This window comes from Furipterus horrens, unplaced genomic scaffold (genome assembly GCF_987537825.1).
Source record: "Furipterus horrens unplaced genomic scaffold, mFurHor1.1.pri manual_scaffold_4, whole genome shotgun sequence".
NCBI lineage: Eukaryota > Metazoa > Chordata > Mammalia > Chiroptera > Furipteridae > Furipterus > Furipterus horrens.
The window spans coordinates 190,821,411-190,842,667 of record NW_028327174.1 but is presented as its reverse complement, the minus strand read 5'-3'; the positions used below and the strand labels follow the sequence as shown (position 1 = coordinate 190,842,667).

General features: G+C 42.4%; 1 pseudogene; it reads right to left on the bottom strand.

The window, feature by feature from the left end:
- Positions 1–3,843: 3,843 nt before the first annotated feature.
- Positions 3,844–21,257, bottom strand: part of LOC150013612 (germ cell-less protein-like 1) — a 31,830-nt pseudogene continuing 14,416 nt past the window's right edge.

Genomic DNA, 21,257 nt, shown 5'->3' with positions numbered 1-21,257 from the left:
TTTCTGCTGCTAACACAGATGGAAAAGAAACTCCAATCACACCCACACTTGACTACCTGTAGAGAAGGAAAGATGAGGTGTGAGGTGGTGAAGGCGAGAAAGGAAGAGAAGGAGTAATCCAGGGGAAGGAGATAATGAGAAGTATGCATATTTCTGGTAATAGGATTTAAACCCAAAAGAGATGTACATCTGCTTGATTTGCAGAACTGTCTTTTCCACTAAGAATGCAGTCCTTTCTTTTTCACTCAGTTGAATAGAGTCAGATATCACCTTGAACACAATATAACCTAGGAGTTCTTATTGTGGAGGTCTAAGGATAGACTTGTAGAGGATTCACGAATTTCCTGACATTGAGGGAGCGGGAGTAAAGGCACCTATCTTTCCTCAGATGATCAGAGGTGTTTAATGACTGTCATCGTCGGCAGCCGTCCGTCTCGAGAGACGATGGTGTAGCTTCTTAAGAGTCTATCTGCACCGCCGAGAATGGCTGTGCAGTCCGACTCGGGAGTGACACGGTATCTGTCTCCTCCCATGTTGAATCGACATCTTGCGATGACGCTGGAGTGTCCTCTCCAGTGAAGCTGAAGCTACAGAGCCTGGGCAGGGTGATATGGAGGGTCTGCTGTTGCCCATGCAGCAGACCCCCCCTCTCTTCGCAGCTGAAGGGTCCAAGGGAAAGACGGAGTCAATACAGCTTGGCTTCAGGTGCGCCGCAGGAGTTGCCGGTGTTGACTACAACGTCAAACCGCCTTAGGGACTCCGGCTCCGGATTTTCTGTCAGGGTTTACTCCCTTAGCCTTTCCCCTGAAGAGGTATGCCGCAAGGCAGCGGAGGTTTTTTGGAGTCAGAGTTTTCCTTCTCTGATGTGCCCTGACTGGAAGATCGAACCAGCGACACTTAGCTCGCAGGCCGATGCTCAATCCACTGAGCCAAACCAGCCAGGGCACAGAGGGTTAAAAAATAAACTGACCCAGTAAACACCTATATTTTATGGTTAAGGATACTTAAACGCATCACGATAAAGAACTTACTCAAATTTATATTGCTGATCATATTTATGTCAGTCAAATTAGCACCGAAGCCTACTGGCTCTCATATTCAATCTGTTTTATATGCCACTCTAATCTGCACAGCTGTTAGTAGGAGGTGTTATGATTTGGCCTGTATTTCAATCAGACCACCACCATGACTCCCGGAGGTAGGCAAGGCAGGTATAACTGATGACATTTGACAAATGAGAAAAAGGAGTTCAGAGTAACAGTCAACCTACTTCTTCAAGATATACTTAGTAGACCTGCTCTGGTGTGGCTTCAGAGGTTAGGATTCCAATCCCTCCTGCTACAGCAGATCCTTTCAGCCCATGCATCTTCCCTTATCTCCAGCCCTACATAAGAGTGGGTGTGTCACTCAGGCTTGGGCCCATCAGAGTATATATACCCCTCCTTTGGTGGCTATGGTTGGCCCAAAGGGTGAACACATGATCCAAGCTGGGCCAATCAGAAACCTCCTCCGGAATTTTTAAAAACTGATATTGGAAGTAGTCAGAGATTGGGGAAGACACCTCAAATGAAAGAGGTTTGCATAGAGAAGGCTGGAAAAATAAGACCTACTCAGGCAAGAATTGGGCAGAGGGGGAGACAAGACCAAAAAACAGTTTTTTGATCCGTTGGATTTTTCTCCCCAAGGCTCACTTTCCTTTTTTTCATCACTTCCTTATTTGTGAGCTGTTCAAGTATGCTCTTAATAGCTTTCTTTTTGATGGAGGTGAGTTAGTGGGGAGTGTTTGGATAAGCTAGTTCCAGTTGGATGTCCCATTTGTAACTTAGTGTGCAAATCAGGCGACTCAAGCACAGGTCTAATCCCTTGGACAATTTTTTTTTTTTTTTTTTTTTTTAAGTCTATGATGTCAGTTAGAACAACTTCCTACACTTTCGGTCCCAAGATGAAGCGGGAAGATACCTGGGGGAGTTAGCCATCCTGCCACATGCAGGGTCCTTGAAGAAGAGCCATTCACTGTTCTAATTTCAAAGTTATCAAAAGGGCTTCTCATCTCTTTTCTCTTATCTCCTATTTCCCTCTCATGCTCTCTCCTCACGCTCTTCTAATACTCTTTCCCTCGATTATCTTTTAATATCCATGGAGTTCTGATGCCCCCTGCTGCTGGCTGCTAGCTTTTCGCTGGCTGCAAGAACCACACACTGCCCTGGTTGCTGGCCTCTCTCATTCTTGGTCTCCTTTGCCTCCCCATCATCTGTGCTGGTTCTTTCTTCGGTCATATTATGTTTTTCTCTTATGTTCTCCAAGTGTCTGGCTCTATTTCCTCACCATTTTTCTGGGCCACTTGTATCTTATTCCCTACATCTTTGTTTCAGCATCTTTCCACCTCTCTCCTTCTCTCTAAACTTCACTTTCTGATTGTGTTCTTTCTGCCTCAATCTGTATCTCAGTCCATATCTTAAATTCCTGCCTTCCTGTATGTTAATCTATTTCACAGGCATAGCTTCTGTCACACACCCTCATCCATTCTTTGGTGGAATGTTTACTTTCACAGAAAAACACATGAAATCTTCCACTCACTGTTCCAAGGCAGTTTAGCAAGGAGGTGGTCAACCTTACTGAACACCTGGGGTGGTTAGCTCTTTGCACAGAAGTATCTGTCAGTGAGAAACAAATCACTTTCACTAACTTATAGAAAGGTAGATTCATTGTGCAGTCTTCACCATCAGTTTGCTCTATGATATTGGACAGTTATTTTCCCCTTCTGAGCCTCAGGTTTTAAAGATGTAAGGGTAGTGGGGGCCAAAGGTGGGAAGGGAGTAAGTATCAGAAGACCATGGGCCATCAGCTAGATTAGAGAAAGGAGCTATGGTTTTTGATTCTTGGGTTCTGTGTGAGAGGCTAGTACTTGTCACACCTATGCCTCCAGAGTCCTCTGTATCAGGTGCCTGCTCAGGGGGGTCCTGTTGATGGACAGATACTTTTGTTAACAAATAGGACTAATATTCCAAGAAAACCACTGGTCTGAGTTTGTTTATCTGCCAGAGTTATCATTAGCATATGATATAACTACCCAAACAAGCTAACCAAAGTGTATCTTCATCCATCTGGGTTCAGAGAAGGGAGAACATACACTGTTAAGGAAGGGTATGAGATTCAAAATAATCCCCAGACTTTCCAAAGGAGATTGCTGACTTGAGATTAGCATGGGAAGGTGTATATCAAACACGACCATAGCAGGTGCATTGAACACCTGATTTCACCATAATGCTCACAATCATCCTGAAAGGTGTTATTTTGCGATAAGAAAACTGAGCTTCACGGAGATTAGCTAAGTTGACAGCCATTAGGTCTGAGGGAGGGTTTAAAGCTTAGTCAGGTACAGAAACTCAGGAAAGTGAAGCAAAAACACAGGCTGGTCATGAGAAGACCTTGGACCAGACTCTTTGCTTCCCTGGGCTGAAGTTTCTCCATCTGCAAGATAAGAGAAACTCACCTTCTGGTGTTCCACTGTCTCATCAAGTTGTGACATATTAAGGTTCCATCACTCTGTTATTCACTACCTTTCCTACGATACATTAAGTAGGATCAAAGTTTAAGCTAAAAACGAAACCTACCTTTGGTTGCAGAGAAATGTGAAACTTACCTATAGCTATTTTCTACTGAAGCTAAATTAAACGTTTGAGCTGACATCTTTATAACAGAAATGGATTGACAGATATATTCTTGGCTTTAAAATGTGTTTTTATATATGTATAGAAATGTAATGATAATAAGAATAGTCTTCTGTGTTATCTGTACTGTTCATAAGGCCTTTGTCATTGTTAGTCACCTTAGATGTGAACATCATAGTGCCACTAAGTTAAAGCTAGCTGAAAAAGTTTTCCAAGTGCTAGTTTCCAAATGATAAGATCCCCAGTTTTCTGAATTTTCTCAATTACAATTATTTTCAATTCTTTTTTTTTCTGGAGATAAAGACAGGAAATTACAGCAGATATACAAAAGGAAGATCAGAAGCCTGCTGCCCAAGTTCATCACTACTTACTCCTGATCCTTTTCAAGTGTATTTGATAGCCAGTCATTCTACTACATATTAGTTTTCCACTCCTTTCAAAAGAGGCCCAAAGTAATCTAAATGCTATGCTCCTTCGAGGTTGTAAACTGACAGATCCACTACGTGGCTGATTCAGTGTATTGCGTTTGAAAATGTCGTATCGATTGGTGTAAGTTACAAGCAGGTCAAAGACAAAGTTAAAATCTGTCTACCGCTAGCAGTACTCACCATCTTTGTCAAGCTTTCTACCAACCTCATGCTTCTTCCTTCTAGCTCTTCTTTATTGATTTGTCGAGGTCCCACCTCACTGTCTTGTTCTGCTGGGAGCATAGCAAGCCACGGCTGTTTACACACAGAAGACAGCCATTCTGAAGGTACTAGAAAATCTTGTTCGATAATTCTTGCAGAGGCCAAATCACTGATAGTATACTGTCCCCTTAAATGTCCGAATACTGACACAAATTGTTTTCCTTGCTCAGTTTCAAGGAAGGGCTCACCTTCAAAATCTTCCTTCCTCTTAGAAAACCAGACACCTGTTTCAGGCAAAAGCTTTTTTAAAAATCCATTCCAAGAAGGCACGAGTTGAAGGAACATCCACTTTTTAAGAGCTGTATATACATCCATTTCCACTTGCATCACAAATAAGTTAGATGAACCAATGAGCTGTTTCATGACATTTATACTGAGTTCTTTAAGAAGTTCAACATTCCATTAAGTCATCAAATTGTTTAGAAGTCATCAAAGGCATTTTTTTCTTTACAGAATCTAGTCCATAGGTGCCTTATGATGATGTGCAATAGCCACATTCAGTTTTCAAGTTAAGTGTTTCCTTCATTGTCTCCCCATGGTGCTGTATTAAACCATCCAACCGGAGCATACAAGCTACTGCCAAAATGGCAATAACTCGACGGGGCTTTATTAAGGCAGCAGCTCATATAGTGACCCATGGCTCCTTGGGATTAAAGGGAATGCACCTGGTCTCCCACCATGGCCTGGCCACCAGTTGCCACCCAGCCCGGGTGCCTACATGGCCACTCTTTCATGACCAGCCCCAACCATTGCAGTTGAGGCTACAGCCTCCATCCCCATCCTCTGTGTCTCTGTGCCTTGTTTCCAGACTATAGGACCTTACCCGCTGCTTTCACAACAAAGCTCATAATCAGCTTTTGATTCCCTACAGTGTGTAACATCTTGTTGTTTTAAATGTGATAGATACTCTGTGTTTGTTTCTGTTTTTGTTTTCTGGAAGTAGAAAAAGTAAGGGAAACAATTCAAGCATGAAAGAGAGAGGAAGAGGGACATATAAAACATAGAGAAGGAAGGAAGGAAGGGAAGAGAAATATTAAAGAGTATATTCTATTACAGGACTCATTTAGGACATAAAACATGCTTCATTATTGGTTCACTTTTTGCATTTAAGTGCTGATTGCAGAGAAAGAGAACCAAAACTATGGGAAAAAAATTAGGATCCAACTATCAAATTGGGAAAGACAGTTTCTTCTTTTTCTTTTTTTTATTATTGTTCTATTACACTTCTCCCAATTTTTCCCCATTGCTCTCCCCTGCCCCACCCCTACACCCCTAGCTCCCACATTCAATACCCACCCTGTTGTCCATGTTAATGGATCATTCATACGTGTTCTTTGGCTAGTCCCTTCCCCTTCTTTCCCCCCCTTTTCCCCTCCCCTTTCACTGTCAGTCTGTTCCTTGTTTCCATGTCTGTGGTTCTACTTTGCTTCTTTGTTTTGTTCATTAAATTCCTCTTATAGGTGAGATCATATGGTGTTTCTTTTGCCACCTGGCTTATTTCACTTAGCATAATACTCTCCAGTTCCATCCATTCTGTCGTGAAAGGTAGTTCTTTCTTTCTCCTGCATAGTATTCTACAGTTTTTTTATCCACTCACGTACTGATGGGCCTTAGGCTGTTTTCAGCACTTGGCTATTGTAAATAATGCTGCTATGAACATAGCAGTGCATAGGCTCTTTTGAATTGGTGTTCGGGATTCATTGGGTATAATCCCAGCAGTGGAATCGCTGGTTCAAAAGGCAGTTCCATATTTAGTTTTCTGAGGAAACTCCATACTGTTTTCCACAGTGGCCGCACCACTCTGCACTCCCACCAACAGAGCACCAGGGTTCCCTTTTCTCCACATCCTGGCCTGCACTTGTTGTCTGTTGATTTGTTAATGATGGCCATTCTGACCGGTGTGAGGTGGTATCTCATTGTGGTTTTAATTTACATCTTTCTGATGGCTAGTGATGTTGAGCACCCTTTTATATGTCTGTGGGCCCTCTGCATGTCCTCCTTGGAGAAGTGTCTGTTCAGGTCCTTTGCCCATTTTTTAATTGTATTGTTTGTCTTCCTGGTGTTGAGTCACATGAGTTCTTTATATATTATGGAGATCAAACTTTTGTCTGAGATATCATTGGCAATTATGTTTTCTCATTAGGTTGGTTCCTTTTTTATTTTGATGATTTTCTTTATCCGAGCAGAAGCTTTTTAGTTTGATGTACTCTCATTTGCTTATTTTTTCCTTTATTTCCCTTGCCCTAGGAGATATAGCAGTGAAAATATTGCTGCATGGGTTATCTGAAATTTTACTACCTATGTTTTCCTCTAGGACTTTTATGGTGTCATGGCTTATATTTAAGTCTTTGATCCATCTTGAGATTATTCTGGTGTGTGGTGTAAGTTGGTGTCTAGTTTCTCTCTCTCTCTCTCTCTCTCTCTCTCTCTCTCTCTCTCTCTCTCTCTCTCTCTCTCTCTTTCTCTCTCTCTTTCTCTTTGGCATGTAACCTGTCCAGATTTCTTAACACCATTTGTTGAAGAGGCTATTTTTACTCCATTTTATGCTCCTGATCCCTTTGTCAAATATTAATTGACCATAGAGACCTGGGTTTATTCTGGGCTCTCTATTCTGTTCAATTAATCTATGTATCTGTTCTTATGCCCCTACCAGACTGTTTTGATTACCATGGCCTTGTAATATAGTTTGATATCAGGTATTGTGATTCCTCCTACTTTATTCTTCTTTCTCAAGAATTCTGAGCCTATTCAGGGTCATTGTTGTGCCACATGAACTTTTGAAATACTTGTTCTAATTATGTGAAATATGTCATTGATATTTTAAAGGATTGCATTGAATCTATATATTGCTTTGGGTAGTATGGGCATTTTGATGATGTTAATCCTCCAATCCATGAACATAGTATATGCTTCCATTTATCTGTGTCTTCCTTAATTTCTTTCTTCAGTGTTCTGAAGTTTTCTGAATACAAGTATTTTACCTCCTTAATTAAGTTTATTACTAGGTACTTTATTTTTCTTGTTGCTATAGTAAATAAGATTTTTTTCCTAGTTTCTCTTTCTGATATTTCACTGTTGGTGTACAAAAGTACAGTCAGTTTCTGAATATTGAATCATGAAGAAGACCGTGGTAGAATTAGTCTCAGTAGTATCTAGTGTTTACCACTGTTTTCTCTTTCTGGATCTGCTTTTGGTGATGTTAGATGGTGTCCCAGTCTGGCCTTAGGAAGGCTGTTCAAGACTACCAGTGATCCACAGACTTTGGCTATCTCCTTCAGTTGTTAACCTAGTTAACCCATAATCAGCAGTCAGGCTTAAGAACTACAGGGTAAGGAAGATTAATTCCTATGGGCAGGGCTACTGCTTCCTTGCAGGCTGATGCCACTTGGAGGGGATTGTTCTGCCTGAGAAAGATGGCTCCAGTAGTATGGGGAATGGCTCAGCACAGGGATCCTGGCATCTGTTCCTTCAGTTTTTTCCCCAAAGCCACCATCCCCAAACTCTCCTCAAGCATCTCTAGGCCAGTCTTCCCCCCCTCTTTTGCTAGAGCCCATGGTAAGTGGCTACAAATGAACTTTCGTGTGTTGACTCTTTAAAGACTCCCTACATCTCTGGCCATCTCTCCTTGGCAGGCAGAAACCCCACCACTTTGTACAGCTGCATGTTATCTGGGTTCTTGGCCAGCTCTGATGCTGTAGGCTGAGGAGTTTAGCATAGGGTTTAGGCCCAGCACTTCTCAGGGGGAGATCCACAGCTCCAGCACTTCAGCTGCCACCCATGGGAGCCCAGCCAGCCCTCTTGCATCTGCTCCACACTCTGTACTAATCCCATTGTGCTGAAGCTCTTTCTTCTGTCTGTCTGTGGTTATAAGGCTTCTCTCCAGCTATTGCCAAATTGGTTATTCTGGATGATCTCTCCACACTTTAGTTGTAAGTCCATATTGGTCCTGGAAGGAGGTTAATGTAGCTACCACTTACTCCTCCACCATCTTGGATCCAAATTGGGAAAAACAACTTCAAATTTTTCAAGTCAGAAAGCAATTCAGTAAGAAAGCAGCATTTGCTTTGCTGGGTTACGCCTTTGGAAACACCTTTTGTAGGTGCATGTTTATCCTGCAAAGCAAGATGCCTCCGTAGCCCAAATACACTCTTCCCACCAGCTTCAGGGAAACCACTCAGCATGCTGTAGCCCCTGGTGGTGCCATTTCTACTGTTGTTATTATCACCTTCCCACGGCATGGTCTCCAAGGACAGATGCTAACAATCAATACCAAACACCTTACACTTTAAGTCCATCAATGAAAAGGCTGTTACTATAACAGCAGCTATTTTATATGGCTACTGATTTCTTTCAGACCTTCCAGACCCAAAGGTAGGAAATAATAACTGGTCATTTTTCATCAAGACAGACAATGCAGGGGGACAATTGGAGCCTGTGCAAGTTCTGTGTGGAGAAAAGATATTCACCTTCGTCCTGGGAGGTCTCTGTGCACGTGCCCATGTAAAACAGCAATAGGAATTCTTACCAACAGGATAATTAAGGCAGCACTAGGCATTCTGAAATCCTAGGCTAACCCATCACATGGCTTCCCATGACCCTCCAAACAAGGCCCTGCGGCTGGTAAAAAGTCAACATCATCCTCACTTCACAGACAGGCCAATGGAAACACACAGAGGAGAAGCTTATTCAGCAGCAGGACTAGGGCTAGAACACAGAACTTTTCTCTCTTAACCCAGTTTCTGTCTGTTCCCTCTTCCCCCTCAAGCTGGAGAGCAGGGATGAGTGGGTGATATAGACCCAAATCCTAAAGGCGTCAAACCAAATTGTATTTTTTGAAGAATATGTAATGACTTAGGAAAATGTTGATGCTACAAAGCTAACTGAAACAAGAACTATGTGTGCACGTGTGTAGTAATATAATCCTGATTTTTAAAAAAAATTATAGAGACACATATACACATGATAGCTAGACTGAAAATATCCCTGGCTGGTGATATTCTTCCTTATGCTGTCCTGTGTTTTATGCATTTTTTACAACATACATACATTTCTAATATTTTAAAGGTTAGTTTGAATATATAGTTTGAATTAATAACATATGTTTACAGATACACACACAGATAATCTCAAGTGGAAAATCCTTTTTTCTTTCTCTTTTTTTTCTTCATGGAGGTGATAAAGCCAGGTTGTGATAGAATCCCATGGCTGTGCGAGACCATATTACTGGACTACACCTGACCTAAGTCAAATGTTTTCTCTTTCTAAGCTTTGCAACCTTCATCAGTTACAAAGGGCATATTTCTCTTTCTTGCCTGATTCACATGATTTTTGAAAAACGAATAAGGAGACAAGATTTTGTGCCTTGAGCCCAAGTATGCAGGCAGACAGAAAACAGAGATATGATATAATGGGGGGGGGGGGCTCCCATTGAAACCAAAAATGTATTCAAAATGCCCTTCTGTCTTCACCAAGTTGTGACTGTAGAAGCTGCCATGATTATCTCTTCACAACCAAGAGGGTACAATTCAAGGATGGCAGGTGTACCTCCTGTGGAGAGGGTGGGAGCCTCTATTTGCAGGACTTGCATGAGATGAAGCTTCCCCAGAGGCAGAGAAACAGACTGCAGTAGAGGCAGCCAGACCTGTTTCCCCAGGCAGAGAAGAACAGGGAGGCTTTGGGAAAAGACCTCTGTTTATGGCCCTCAGCGTCCTTACAGGAAGAAGAGGAAGTTAAACCTGAGACTGAGTGGCAAGCAATTCAATTAAATTTAAGGAACCTTTACTGAACAGCTACTTTCTGCTAGGTCCTGCGGGGCTAGGGGGACAATAATGCAGTGGTAAGGAAATGAGAGTCGAATTCATATTTTTCTAGAGCCTATTGTGTGTCAGGTACTCTGTTAATCTTTGTTTAAATTATTGCATTTAATTGTTACAATTAATTTGCAATGTAGAGATTAAGTAGTTCCCTGATGGTCACCAGGCTAGGTGTGCTGCCCCGAGGCATCATGTGCTGATTCAACAAGAGCTTCCAGGAGCCTCCCCTGGACTTGGCTTCCTGTGTATTTGCTGTTCCTTTTACTTAGAATGCCCGTCTCACCTTCCCCACCTGAACAAATTCTCCTTCAAGAATTAGTTTCATGACCCTGTACTCCAAAACACCTTCTTCCACCCACCTATTCTCAGGCTAGTTGAGACTCTAAACTTGGTACCCTCTTTGTATTATTTTGCGTAAGTATGCATTTGCTTGTCTGTGTGCCCCTTACTACGCTGCACATGTTTTTTATAGTTTTTATTTTGGGAATTTCTGGTGTCTGACATGACCAGGAAATAGTAGGTGCCCAGCAAATGTTTGTTTTCTGAATAAAAGACAGGATGACTTCATGAAAAGAAAGAAAACAATAAATGGAGGAGTAAATGGAGGAGTGTATAAATGAATACATGGATTAAACCGTCAGTGAAGGGCAGCATGCATGTTTCTGATACAGCTCTGAGTGCTGCAGGTACAGATGATGAAAGGAGGTTAAAAACGACAGGAGAAGAGCAGAGATGGCAAAAACAGGTCAGAAAAAATCAACGTCAAAATAGTGCTGCGTCCAGGAAAACCGTGACTATTATTAGCCTGCCGTTTCCCAAAAGCAGCATCAGATTCCTTGTAATCGACCTGGTGCATTTTGAACATGTGCAGCCATCCTGCCAGTTTCTTATCTGGTGCAAAGCTTCATGCCCCAAATATGGACAAGAGCAAATACCTGCCGCATTCCTTTTTGGTCAGACTGTGGACATGTGTTTCTTCCCAGCTGATTCTGATTATCAGTCATGTTTCAGATTTTCTACTATAACAAAAGTTCTTATGATTGAGAGAAAGCTATACCAGACAGTTATTTATACCCCATAAAATCTGGCATTTATGGTTTCATAATAACGCAACCACCAATTATAAAAATAATATTGTGCCTTTTTTTTTAATCTTGCCATTGGCAAAGGGATAGGGTTAAAGATATGTGCATTTTCTTATTTAATTTTCCCTATATCATTAGTATACTAGATTAGATTATCTTTCTTTGAGAGATGAGTAAACTAAAACTCAGTGAGATTACTTACTTTCCTTTTATCCTCACTTCTCAAATCCTTTGTAAGTTTCCGCTCTTTCTTCATTCTCTTTCCTCCTGTATTAGAAACTATAAGGGCACACACATATCTGGCCCTTCTCTCCTCTGTGCCCTTCCTGGGGCTATATGTTAGCAGGGCCAGCTGCTGCTAGCTGCTAGTCACTTGCCTTTCCCACGCATGCAAGGAGTTCGGACTAGCCATCAGCCTGACGAAGACGAATGTTATGGCTCAAGGCACGGGGACTCCCCCATGCATCACCATCGACGGATACACCCTGGAGGTTGTCAACGACTTCACTTACCTCGGGTCCACCATCTCGAGCTCTCTGTCAGTCGACTTGGAGGTCAACCGGAGAATCGCCAGGGCAGCCACAGTTATGGCCAGACTGAACCGGCGAGCGTGGAACAATTCCAGCCTCACTGAGAAAACCAGACTGCGCATCTACCAAGCCTGCGTACTCAGCAGTCTCCTCTATGGCAGCGAGACGTGGACCACCTACGCAAGGCACGAAAGGAAACTCAACAGCTTCCACATGAGGTGCCTGCGACGCGTCCTGCATGTCGCCTGGCAGGATAAGGTCCCCAACACCGAGGTGCTGAAGCGAGCCAATATGAGCAGTTTGCATGCAGTTCTTAGCGAGAGACGCCTCAGGTGGCTCGGCCATGTCAAAAGAATGGATGCAGGCCGTATCCCCAAAGACCTCCTCTACGGCGAGCTAGCAGAAGGCAAGAGGATGACAGGGCGCCCAAAACTGCGGTTCAAAGACATCTGCAAAAAGGACATGACACAATGCTCCATCAATCTCAACACATGGGAAGTTCAAGCAGACGACCGCCTAGCCTGGAGGCTCGCGGTCAGGCAAGGTACGTCACGCGCGGAGGCTGCGCGCAACGAGGAGGCGGTCCAGAAAAGATCGAGGCGGAAGCAGCGTCAACAGCAGCAACAACGGCCATCTGCCTTCACCTGTACCAAGTGCGGCAGGGATTGTCACTCCCGAGTCGGACTGCACAGCCATTCTCGGCGGTGCAGATAGACTCTCAGGAAGCTACACCATCGTCTCTCGAGACGGACGGCTGCCGACGACGATGTTAGCAGGGCCACATAACGTGCCCTTTGGAAACGCAAAGCATTTCATTGCTGGTGTAAGCGCCTCCAGTACTCCCTTCCCCTGTCAAAGACTCATGCTCCCTTCTTCCCCGTGTTAGGAAAATAGAATCACAAAACCAAAGCTGTCTGGATAGCTGAGCTACCATCTTGTAAGAGAGGATGGACCTGACATAAGCAAGAGTTAAACTTTAGTTATGTGAAATCTAAAATCTTTGGAGGTTGTCTGTTAATGCAGCATAACCCATTTCTCACCTGATAAACATACAAACTCCTGTGAAGAACAGCAAAGTCAACTTCTAGCCTCTAAGCAACCCCCGCTTAGATAAGAGTCTCTGTACCTACACTTTCCAGAGGTTTTTTTTTTTGTTTGTTTGGTTTGGTTTGGTTTTTGTTTTGTCTTTTTTTGTGTTTGTTCTTTTTTTTCCCCCTCCAGGTTTCTACACTCTGTACTCCCCTGGTGAGCTCCTACAGACCATTAATCATGGACCTGTAATCATCTCTGGAAGTGAACTTTAAATTCAGTCCCTAATCAATATTCCTCCCCTGACTTCCCCACTCCTACTCCCTCTCCATGCATCACTGAGATAAACAAGCTAGGCTATCCCCAGGTGACCCACGCTTCAGGCTGCTATCCCTGCCAGATCCCCATCTACACTATTTCAGACCCACCGAGATAGGAATGACAGAAAAGACCATAGAGTTAGAAGATGTGTTTTAAATTTGAACGCCTCTGGAGCTGGAGAAGTTATCCTATGGTAGAATTAAGAATATGGGGGAGACAACCCACTTAGTCTAATGTTTGTTGGCTGTCTACTGCAGAGCTGGAAGAAAACGTTGTTTCTCACTCTGACACCTCTAGGGACAAGGCATTCATGAGACATCTTCTTTAACCTTTGAGCGTTTCTGACTCTTTAGGTAGCTCTTCATTCTCTTGTGCTTGCTGTGTCTAATTTATAAATAAAACTTTAGCACAGGTATGTATGTACAGGAAAAACCATAGTATATATAAGGTTTGGTACTATATGTGCTAAATATTCCTTTCGGAGCCCTGATTCTACCATTTGAGAGTCAAACAAAGATATATGCTCTTCTTCCCTATACTGACTCCTTAAGGATTTTAGAAAAGTTGCCATGTCTTTGTATGCCCACTTCACTCTCAACATTTTCATTTTACACATAAGAAAATAACTCCCAGAGGAAGGGACATATAACCAAGATCACACAGATAATAACTAAAGCTTCTGATTCCCAATCCAGTGTTATTTGTATTTATTTATCATCTGTGTAGCCAACAACTACATTTAAAACACAGAATATATACATAACAGTATAATGCAGAGTAATATATGGCTTACAATTTGAATAAGATTCAACCTCTGCCATAGAAGCACAAAAATTTGAGTAAGGAGAGTAGACAGTTAAAACTTCTATAGTTAGAAGGAGGTGGGGCAGATTATATTTATGAAATGTCTTCTAAATGTCATGCATCAACAGGTACTTCTCGTACATTATTTGATTTAATTTTCAACTACTGTAGTTCCCCACCCTTTTCCACAGGGTGTATGTTCCAAGACCCCCAGAGGATGCCTGAGACCACATATAGTACCAAACCTTATATATACTATGGTTTTTCCTATATATACATACTTGTGCTAAAGTTTTATTTACATATTAGACACAGTAAGCAAATAATAACAATAACTAACAATAAAATAGAACAATTATAACAATATACTGCAATAAAAGTTATTTGAATGTGTTCCCTCCCTGATAACTGGGATGACTATGAAGGGACTCACAACCGTGTAGCATACAGTGCAGATACGCTGTCCAGAGGAACGATTCCCAACCTCAGTGGGATGGTTAAGAATAGCAGATTTTGTCATGCTATTCACACCAGCACATGATTTAAGACTTACTAGTTTTTTGCAGGTAATGTTTTTGGACCACTGTTGCCCATGGGTCCCTGAAACTACAGAAAACAAAATGGTGGATAAGAGGAAGACTACTGTATATTCTAAGGGTGGCAATATCACCCCATCTTGCTGATTGAAAAACCAAAATCTTGTTCTTGTTGTCTGTTGCTGCCTAAATAGACCACATAATCATACTAACATAAAACCATTTTATTCTGCTCATGGATTCTGTGGGCCAGGAATTAGGACGGGGTGTATTAGGGATAGCTTGCCTCTGCTACATGATATCCAGGGCAGTGAGAAAGACTCAGATGGCTAGAGGCTGAAATTATCAAAAGGTTTCTTTACTAACAGGTCTGGAGCCTGAGCTGGGATGAGTTGAGATTGCGCTCAGAGACACCTACCTGTGGCCTTTCCATGTGACTTAATCTTCTGGTGGCAGCTGAGTTCTACTGACATAGCACTGAAAGTCACACAGTGCCATTCTGCTGTACTCTTTTGGTATCTATAAAGCAAATGAGAATTAACTGAGAAATTAGACTCCAGGTTGTAATGCAGAAATGGCAAAGTCACACTGCAGAAGTGACTGTGGGGTGGGAGATAAAACTATGACAAGTACTCCAAGTTTAAGTTTTATGGCAGTACATGGTGGAAGCTTGTGTGTGAATACGGGCCAATCTGGTTCTGGTCGATTTTGCTATGAGGCTTCAGAAGATGAGTAGATGGATTATTGTGTTATTAAAGAAGGCTCCATGGAGGAGCAAATGCTATTTGGAATGGGCTTCGAAAGAGAGGAGGAATTTGCATAGGGAGACAATAGTTGTCCCAGATATGGAGTATAAAGTATGACTAAAGTCACAGAGTCAGGCTTCATGTGTTTTCTTCCCCCTCTCTGGGCCCTTTGCTATTCCAAACAAGGAAACGTGAATAAATACCCTCCCCCAACAGTGAACAGAAGCTCTAGGCATGAGAAAGTTCTTGTGACTAAAAGTTGTCATTGTTTGCCAGATGGCAAGGTCCCTAGATAGCTATTGCCCATTACACAGTTAACTGAGCCTACGACACTACCAAGCTACAGGCAGACAGAGAACAGGGCTGAATGGAAGAAAGAAAGAAAAAAACAAACAAACTCGGTTCCATTTGGGATGCTCAGGGAAGACTGGAATTCTCCATGACAAGGCAGAGTGTGATAACATCTATGGCCCATTGGCTTGCATCGGTGGCCTCTTGAGTCTCCCAGTGACTCAGATAATATCAGAGAGCATTTGTCATGAGAATTTTAGGATATTTTTAGGGTATTTTGTGGACTGATGGTTCCCAACACTGAGGGAGCAAGGCAAAAGTCAGATTCAAGTTAAATCATAGACAAGACCTTCATAAAGATTTTATGAACTCCAAAAATTGTACCAATTTCCATTGTCTGTTTTCATCAATTCCTTAATCTTTCCAACACATTCCAATAGCCACTGACACCTGCATCAGAGCTTATTGTGTGGTACATGTAGTTTATTACTTGTTTACTGACTACCACCCCCATGAGAACGTAAGTCCCATGAGGAGAGTCACCTGGTTCTGTATCCTCAGCACCAGGGATAATGCCTGCATATGGTGGTCACTTCATGGTTGTTAAATAACCATCAGTCCCTAAGGAGGAGGAAGGTGGGCCTGGAAGACTTATTGCTATGACTTTCCCCTTAGTCTTGGGATGATACATCTGACCCTGCAACCTGGTCAATGAGTCAAGATTGGTTTTCTCACTACCCACACCCCAATACCAAATTCTGTGTGAGAAACCTGACTTCAGAATTATTTGGGATGAAACCCCAAATCTATTTAGTATCTGTGTGACCTTAGCCCACCAGTTAGCTTTCTTGAGCTTTAATATCATCAAAAGTATTCTCATCAGAAGGTCTTTGTGAGGGTCTAAGCATGTAGGTTCATTGACGGTGACAATGAAGCAGGGCTCAGTCATCAGTCTGCCAAACTCCACATTACTTGCTGCAAAGCTTGGATAAAAAAAAGGAAAATGTAAAGAAGGAAGAAGAGAGACTCAGCAAAGAGAAAAAAAAAACAGAAGGAACAGGAAGAAGAGTGAGAGAAAGAGGCCAGGAGATGGGAATAGAAATACATAAAAAATGAAAATTAAAATGAGAGGAGAAGAGAGAAAGGAAAGATGAGGAAAAAGGGGATGACAGGTGAGGAGGAAATAAAAAGGGGGAGAAAAGAAGTGATAGGAGAAGAGAGAAAGGCTGAGGAGGGAAATGAGGAAGACAATCGTGTAAGGAGGTGGGGAGACAATGCAGTGGCAGTAGCAAAGAGGACAAAGGAAAAGAAAGAGAAAGAAAAAGAGAAAACTGGAAGAAAAAATACTACAGAAGATTGAAGAGGGAGAAGATAAGTGGGAGAAAGAGAGAGGGAAGAAAGACATAGAGGCAGAAGGATCCCAGGAATCCCACTGTGAAGTCAGGGCTCAGTGGTCACTCCCTGGCTCCAGAACCTTGACTGTGGACCCATCTGCGAGAATATTTTTCCCTCTGACTGGCTGTCCTTGCCTTGGCCAGCCCCTCTGACTGAGGAGCTCTAGCCAGCCAAGAGGAAGAGCCAGGGTCCCCAGAGAGGTTGGGCAGACACACCTCTGAACTAATCAATCCTTCATTCTATGCTCCCCAGCCCCTCTGTTCAGGCCTGACAATTAGCTGTGTATTTATGGAAGGATGCAGGTTCTAGCCAAGACCATTCACGCCGACCTTATGGGGACTTATTCAGCCTATCACCATAACACACTTTAGTAACCAGGTCTCTCTTTCCAGGGCTCAGTGCATTCTGCTGGCACCCTTCGCCCTCCCTTCCCCCAGTGGCTCCATATCTGTGTTTTCCCCCAGAATTTCCTAGTTTCCCTCTTGGGCTCAGCTACTGTTCTGGGGTGTCTATCATTTCTAGCTTATAAAGAATCAGAACTTCATAGAGTTACTCAGCTACACCAAGTCTAGAAACAAGTAGTGAGAAAAACACATTATGAAGAAAATGGGCTTATTTTCTAGAAACAAGAGAGAGTCTTGGACCTGCTGCCACGAACCCAGATCTGAAAGAGTATTTATATTTCTTGACACTTTTGATGTAATTTAGAATGTCAGAGGTGGAAGAGACCTCAGAGACATAAACATCCCAGGGCACAGATGGGGCCCAGGGTGGGAAAGATGCTTGCTTGAGATATCACAATGAGTGGTAGTTAGATCTTACACTTGTAATTTTTTTTTTAGTATATTTAATTGATTATGTTGTTACAGTAGTCCCAATTTCTTTTCCCTTTGCTCCCCTCTTCCCAGTACCCCCCTTCCCTCCAGCAATCCCAGCCCCTCTTAGTTCATGTTCATGCATCATGCATATAAGTTCTTCAGTTCCACACTTTCCTATGTTATTCTTAACTTCCCCCTGTTTATTTTGTACCGTCCAATTATGCTTCTTAGTCCCTGCACCATTTCCCTGTTTCTCCCCCTTCCCCCTCCCAACTGATAACCCTGAAAATGATCCCCACATCTATGATTCTGTTATTGTTTTTGTTGTTTTCTTAATTTCTTTTTGTTTTTATTTTTTAGATTCAGTTATTGATAGTTGTGAGTTTGTTGTTATTTTAATGTTCATAGTGTTGGTCTTCTTTTTCTTAACTAAGTCCCTTTAACATTTCATATAATAATGACTTGGTGATGACGAACTCCTTCAGCTTTACCTTGTCTGGGAAGCACTTCATCTGCCCTTCCATTCTAAATGATAGCTTTGCTGGATAAAGTAACCTTGGTTGTAGGTTCTTGCTTTTCATCACATTGAATACTGCTTGCCAGTCCCTTCTTTCCTGCAACGTTCTTTTAAGAAATCAGCTGATATTCTTATAGGCACCCCTTTGTAGGTAACTCTGCTTTTCTCTTGCTGCTTTTAAAACTCTCTCTTTATCTTGAACTTTTGGCATTTAAATTATGATGTGTCTTGGTGTGGTCCTCTTTGGGTCTATCTTGTTTGGGACTCTCTGTGCTTCCTGGACTTATATGTCTATTTCCTTCATCAAATTTGGGAAGTTTTCCTTCATTATTTTTTTACATAAGCTTTGATTTCTTGCTCTTCCTCTCCTCTTTCTGGTACCCCTATGATTTGGATGTTGGCACATCTAAAGTTGTCCCAAAGGTTTCTAAGCCTCTCCTCATTTTTTTTCAATTATTGTTTTCTCATTTTGTACTGACTGACTGTTTTTTTCTTCCTTATATTCCAAATCATTAATTTGAACCCCAGTTTCCTTCTATTCAACATTAATTTTGTGTGGATTTTTTTTTTTTGTTCCATCTAGCATAGCCTTCACTTCTTCCCTTATGTGTCTGCCATACTTAAGCATATCTGTCAAGTCTGTGAGCATGTTTATCACCAGTATTTTGAACTCCACATCTGTTAGGTTGGCTAACTCTTTGTTAGGTTGGCTACTTCCTCATTGCTTATTTCTCCTACTGAAACCTTGATCCATTCCCTCTTTTGGGCCATACTTATCTGTCTCTTCATCTTGACAGGCTCCTGTGTTTGTTTGCCTCTGTGTCTTAGGTAGAGCTGTCACACCTGTAATGTTGTAAGGGGCGGAGCCTTAGATATTCATCAGTACAGGGTGATCCGGTTCACCACATTGTGGTGCTGTGTGTGAGGGAGGGGTCTGAGAGGGAACAATGCCACTTGCTCAGCACTCGTCCCTTTTCCAGGCACATCTCCCACTTCTGTATGGGCCTGGTGCCTCTCTAGCTGATGCCCTGGCTGTTGTTCCCAGAGTGGTTGTGTCTGCAGATGTTCTAGGACTGTAAGGGCCCTTTAAACAAGCAGATTCTGCTGAGAGACTGGCAGTTTCTGCCTCCACCCCAACCCTCACTGGTTTGCACAGTCAGGAGCAATGAGGCTTTATTGTCCCCGCTACTGGAACTGTGAGCTGTGTGGTCTGGTTTGGTGCTGGGAGGCCTCCCCAGGAGTCCCTCTCAATTTTTAAAAATGTCTGACTGCTCTCTGCTGGTCTGCTGCTGCCACCACCATTACTGCCACCACACCGCATCCTTTCTGCCCCGGCTCTGCCCCTCCTACCTGTTTGGTTGAGTATTTCTTCTTTATATCTTTGTTTATTGGACTTCCATGCAGCTTGATTTTCTGGAACTTCTGGTTGTTTCTAGTTTTGAGGTAGTTATATTCCTCTTTAGTTGTGGAGGGAGATGCAACGTGTCTGTCTAGGCCTCCATCTGGGCCAGAAGTCCTTAAACTCGTAACTTTTGATTCTTCTTTCCTCTCCACTCTTTTAATTTATCAATTCATTTATCCATTCAAACAAATACTTGAATAGGGTGTCAAGGGCCAGCTCTACTCTGAATGCTTCCAAGACTTTTAGAGTTAGCTTTGTCCTTAGCTACCTTTTGCACCTCCTGAAACTCATCTATAATTACCAACATCATGGGCTTTAACACTGCATTTATAATCTTTCACCGGGGGTGGGTGCATCTCCCCCCTTAGACTGGGATCTTCAAGATAGAGCCCTGGCCTTATTCACTTGTGTCCCCCTGTCACTGGCACAAAGTAAATGCTGAGTGAATGTTGGATGAATGAACAAACAAGCATCAATCAGCTGATCACCCACCAAATGTCAGGGAGCACCACATATTCAAGAGACTAACCCCTTTCCCAACTGACTCCTGGAACTTGGTTCCAACTCTTTTGTAGGCAGACATCACCCTTTCTGTTGTCCTCCTGAGCCTTGATTTTCCCAAACTACCTGGGGACTGTGTGCCACCTTCTTTTGAGAGCCTGATTAGTGTTGATTTAGAAGGTTATGAAGATTTCTTTGAACTTGAAGGGGAAGCAATGAGCCTTTGATCCCCTGGGAACAGACATGACTATTTTCAAGGTTCAAAGTTCCCTTTCCCTCTTTTAGTGAATTGCCGATGGCAACCTGAACCAAATCCATCTTTAAAAAGAAACAAAGCTGGGTCATTAGATTCCAGGACAAAGAGGGAAAAGGGAAAAAAAATAGAGGGATGTTTAACTTACTTGCCAACCCGAATTGGATGCCCTCTGGGTTACCCGGTGATTTTTAAGTCCAAGGGAAAAGATGACTTCAGGGAAGAAGATCCATCCCACTCCCAAGACAAAGATCCACAGTGGGCTATGAGTGGGAAAGTTTCAAATAGGCAGCCATTTCCACCAGGTAAGATATAAATCCAACCTTTATTACCTTTTATTATGTTGTTTCAACAGACTCTTAACGACAGCACAATGGTCGGTTGATAGCTGCACTAAATCTTTTTCATTTTCTCCCCATATTACTTTCTCCTCCTGGAATTTTTTTTTTTCCTTTCTCTCTTCATGAGTTAAATTTTATTGGTGCTCTCTAGAGGATGGCAGTAGAATAGAAACATTGTTTATATTGGGAAACAAAACCCAATAACCCCCAAACCCCAAAACTGTGAGCAAGCATTTAATGTGTACAATCTATATATGTATACATTTTATTTGTGGCTCTATGTATCAGAAAAGTATTGAAGTGTAAATCCAATTATGGCAAAAATGAAGGTCTGGGGTTGGCAGGACTGAATTTAAGAGCAATTTACAGCCAAGGTGTCAAAAGGCTGAGATGGAATAAAAATAAACTAAGGATTACAATTCTTAAAAGCCCTGCTTAAAGAACAAAAAATTTTAAGGGCTAAAAAGTAGTTCCAAGAATACTGCGAGATAGTAAAGTGAGGCAGAAAGAAGAGA